The 5079-nt window shown below is 44.9% G+C and overlaps 1 non-coding gene across 1 annotated transcript; it reads right to left on the reverse strand.

The window, feature by feature from the left end:
* Positions 1 to 4746: 4746 nt before the first annotated feature.
* TRNAD-GUC (transfer RNA aspartic acid (anticodon GUC)) lies at positions 4747 to 4818 on the reverse strand. Its single transcript has one exon. It is a non-coding gene; the product is annotated as a tRNA-Asp (tRNA).
* Positions 4819 to 5079: the final 261 nt, after the last annotated feature.

Consider the following 5079-nt stretch of genomic DNA (forward strand, 5'->3'; position numbering starts at 1 on the left):
CCAGCATGACTAAGCCGCTTCTGGCGAATCAGAGCAGCGCACGGAAACACCGTTTACCTTCCCGCTGGAGTGGTCCCTATTTATCTACTTGCACTTTGGCGTGCTTTCGAACTGCTAGGTTGACAGGAGCAGGGACCGAGCAACGGGAGCTCACCCCGTTGTGGGGATTCGAACCGCCAACCTTCTGATTGGCAAGTCCTAGGCTCTGTGGTTTAACCCCCAGCACCACCCGCGTCCCTTTAAAGAATTATACCCAAATCTTAATACATGCAAAACTAATTCAGATATCTGAACAGCCAGAGTTTGCCTACCTCCTAATTGTTTATGCTTTGCTGGTCATTCAGGCAGAAACCATGGAGAGCAGGAGGATCAGGAGGGAGAGACTGAACTATTCGGAGAGCAGGGGAGATCAGTCAAACCAGTTTTTCCATTGTCTCTCTTTTGCTGGTGGGCTCCAGCTATTTTAGGAAGTAACCATGGTAGGAGAGCAAGGGGAAGATCACAAATTGGAAATCTTCTCATAGGAAATAATGGGAATTGCCAGCTCATTATGCAAACACTTGCCTAATGAATGATTTCCTGGGAATGCATTGTGTTCAGAAAGAGGGACTTGCATGTACTTGGTGCATGTATATCCCATTTGTTGTTGTTGTTGTTGTTTAGTCGTTTAGTCGTGTCCGACTCTTCGTGACCCCATGGACCAGAGAACGCCAGGCACCTCTGTCCTCCACTGCCTCCCGCAGTTTGGTCAAACTCATGCTGGTAACCTCGAAAACACTGTCCAACCATCTCGTTCTCTGTCGTCCCCTTCTCCTTGTGCCCTCCATCTTTCCCAACATCAGGGTCTTCTCCAGGGAGTCTTCTCTTCTCATGAGGTGGCCAAAGTACTGGAGCCTCAGCTTCACAATCTGTCCTTCCAGTGAGCACTCAGGGCTGATTTCCTTCAGAATGGAGAGGTTTGATCTTCTTGCAGTCCATGGGACTCTCAAGAGTCTCCTCCAGCACCATAATTCAAAAGCATCAATTCTTCAGTGATCAGCCTTCTATCCCATTTAACATCCATCATTGTACTCAAGGTGGTGTCAGTGGGGTTCCCCATCTAGGCACTAAACAGGCAGATCAGTTTGGCTTCAGCAGTTCTTGACTTTCTCTTATCCCTTTCACAAACATTTTGGCCAATGACCCTTTCAAACCTTGGGATATATTTAATACCTGGCTGATAGGTCACCGAGCACTTGAGAGCCTTTTGGACATCCAGTGAGTACACATGGGGGCAGGATCATAGCATCAGACCACTGAGGGGTTTCACGCAACCCCTGACCCTAGTGGTGTGAAGATAAGTAAATAGTCTATACCCAGGTACAATTATAAATTCATAGGACTCTATTTGCAGACTCTAGAATAAGAAACAAATCAAATTGAATCATTTCAAAGAAAAGCAATACCCTATGTTTTATTTGATAGGACAACATGCAGCAGAAAAAAGTGTGTATACATTTGTACATGTAGCACAGACTCTCTAGAAATCTTTGTATGAACATGGGGAGGTTTGGTGCAGCAATAGTCTACATAATATTGTCCTCTACACCTCAACCTTGAACATCTGAAATCTGGCCAATGATTTGTCAGCTAGGTGTTAAATGTAGATCCTTTATGGATTTAAGACTGCTGCACTAAACACCCACATTAGTGAATAAAACTCACTGAACACAGTGGGATGTGCAGGACTGTGCTGCACAGCGATGGGATTTCAATAAGCTTTACCTTCAGGTAAGATCAGATCTGCCTTTTCAAACCACAGAGATATAAGACTATTCCTTCATGGGTAGACAAACTCCTGTCATTTAATGCTCATTGATGTTAATGTTCACACGTTTTTAGATGCCAGTCTGTGATAACTCTTGGGGTGACGTCTGTAGCCTTTTACAGGGTATATCTTGGCCACACCATCACAGATCTGAAGTGGGAAAATTAAGCTGTAAATATAGAATCCATTATGAAATGAATCTACAGGATGCATATCACTTTTGACATCACTTATGAGTTTTGCAGAGAGATTCCCCCTCCCCCGAGTTATTTCTTCACTCAAATTGCTCCAGGAATGCCAAGAACATGTAATTATTCCTATTGGATGAAGCTACGGTTCAATCAGGTGTTTCAATTGTTTTCCTATTGCTGAGCATTGTGTAGCTTTACTCCTACTGGGTGCAGATGTCTGGCAATATGTGGTTTGCCTTGGAGCAGAATAAGCAGGGGCTGGTGCCAGCCAAATGTCAGTGACTATGCCCAGTTCATTGGGATATTCTGCTGTTCAAATCCATGAGTGATTTCCATCTGTTCTCTTGCAGAATATTAATTTATAACCACTGCCCTACCCACCCACCCCAGATTTTTTTTAACACACACACACACTGCTTTATTTAATCCTTTATGTGCAGGTGATGCATATCTTTGCAAGAAACCCTCAGTAAATTGTGAAGGGATGTTGCTTTTCCTGGAGACAGCCAAGCAGCCCCGTTGCAAGACAGGGTGTGATGGCATCGAGCACTCGTGTGCCAGCTGGTGACCAGACAACAAAGCAGATACAGCCAATTATGGCAGCCTCCTGGTAGTTGGAGTGGCTGTGTGAACATTCTGAATACTACTGTACCTAAGACTTAGGCTGGGACTCAGTTTGAATAAGCATCCTATCTGCCAAAGAAGTTGAAAGGGATTGGCCTCACAGTTGTGCCAGAAAATGCTCTGCCAAACTAGCTAAAGGTGAAAGTTGGGTTCTTTTTAATCCCCTCAACTTTTGTATAACAAATACTTAGAGCACCTGTTCTTTCTGGAACACCTAGAATTGAGGGGGGCGGGGAGAGAGAGAATGAATTCTGCTTTCTGCAGCAGACGGACCTAATCCAGTGGAATTTAACTTCCACTTCTCCAGATCTTGCAATGCAGCTTTGCAAAACAATGTGCATGGAAATGCACATATTGCATTAAAATGCATTTTATGTAAAAAAAAAAAAAAATTGCATTGAAAAGCACTGAAACTTGTAAGTCACAGGGAAATCTTTTCTTTACCATGCTAAACATACCTGAAATATGCTCAGAGTCCTGCAGCGATTTCATGCTTTTTATTGTAGCTTGCAAAACAGTGATTAAATTGCCCCCCAAACCTCAGGCTTTTATATACCGTATTTTTTGCTCCATAAGACACACTTTTTTCCTCCTAAAAAGTAAGGGGTAATGTGAGTGCGTCTTATGGAGCAAATGGTGCTTCGCAGGGGAGGCGCTGTGCAGAGAGGGAGAGCTGCGCAGCACCCCTTCAGTGAAGCGCCTCTCCTGCGAAGCGGGAGGAGGAATGGAGCCCCTTCTGTTCCTCCTCCCGCTTCACTGAAGGGGCGCTGTGCAGAGACAGCGGTCAGCACTGTGGCCACACAGTGGCCAGCTTGATGCCTGTGGGAAGCCCACAAGCAGTACATGAGCATCATAGCACCTCTAAAAACTAGGTGCATCTTATGGTTGGGTGCGTCTTATAGAGCGAAAAATACGGTACATTATTTACACAATGAGTCCTGTCTGATTGGCTGATTCTGCTTCCCTCCTGGAGCCTGATTGGTCTTTTCCTGCAGGCCAATCAGTTGTTGCATTCTAGGATCCTACTTGCCTATTGTTCTAGGATCCAAGCTTAGTACATAACAATACCCAACTCCCTCAACTGTTCGAGAAAAGGCGTGGTTTCCAGATCCTTGATCGTCTTGGTCGCCCTCCTCTGCACACTTTCCAGCATGTCAATATCCTTCTTAAATTGGGGCACCAAGAACTGGACACAGTATTCCAGGTGTGGTTTGACCAAGGCAGAACAGAGCGGGACTTTTACTTCTGGAAGCATATTCTCTAGGTTAAGATCCCCAAGATCCATGCCAAGTAGTTCTGTAGTTCCATGTAACCTTTCATTAAGATTTTTGAAGAATACATGGTATAGATTATGTTAAGTTGTGGGTGAACATATCAGACGACACAGCGATTCTTCAAACAGTGCTTGCTTATTCACAGGCCAGAACAGAACTGAACTGAAGGGTTCAGTCAGCCTGCTTATATAGAGCTCCACTAGAACGCAACAGTAACCATTTTCTGTAACTATCCAATCACTGAACGTCACTTTCAGTCCCTTATTTGCATATGTGGACCTGAGTGAAAACTATCTACAGTATCCCCCTGCTGGCCCAGGGTGAGAACTTCAGTACATAACAGATTAATAAAGGAAAGCCAGAGGAAGTCAATACAAAATGTTTTTCTTCCTTTTAAAAATGAAGTTTACCATGTAAAAGTTTCCACACCATAATAAATTATTAGCAAATTCATGCTTAATGAAAAAAGCTGGGGAAGAATAAAGGTAAAGGGACCCCTGACCATTAGAGGTCCAGTCATGGCCGACTCTGGGGTTGCGGCGCTCATCTTGCTTTATTGGCTGAGGGAGCCGGCGTACAGCTTCCGGGTCATGTGGCCAGCATGACTAAGCTGCTTCTGGCGAAACCAGAGTAGCGCATGGAAACACCGTTTACCTTCCCACCGGAGCGGTACCTATTTATCTACTTGCACTTTGACGTACTTTCGAACTGCTAGGTTGGCAGGAGCTGGGACTGAGCAACGGGAGCTCACCCCGTCGCGGGGATTTGAACCGCCAACCTTCTGATCAGCAAGTCCTAGGCTCTGTGGTTTAACCCACAGCGCCACCCGCGTCCCAAAATTATCTGCAGCCTCCCCGTCAGGGAATCGAACCCCGGTCTCCCGCGTGACAGGCGGGGATACTTACCACTATACTAACGAGGAACTACCCTGGGGAAGAATAGAACAAAATAAAAGAGGAAAACACACACAAGCAAACATTACATCACACAATCACATATGACTTACAATAAATGTTCATTTTTAAAACAACACATTGCTTGTATTTGCTTTCATTCGCGCTGTCAATAGGGGTTGTGCGTGCTTGTTGCTGGCAAGAAAATCCCTGAGTAAATTCAAAGCTGAGATTAGACAGGTTGCAATTTATCCGCAACCCTCTTAACCTGTAGCTAACCTCGTTTCAAA

This window comes from Podarcis raffonei, chromosome 13, assembly GCF_027172205.1.
Source record: "Podarcis raffonei isolate rPodRaf1 chromosome 13, rPodRaf1.pri, whole genome shotgun sequence".
NCBI classification, from domain to species: Eukaryota; Metazoa; Chordata; class Lepidosauria; order Squamata; family Lacertidae; genus Podarcis; species Podarcis raffonei.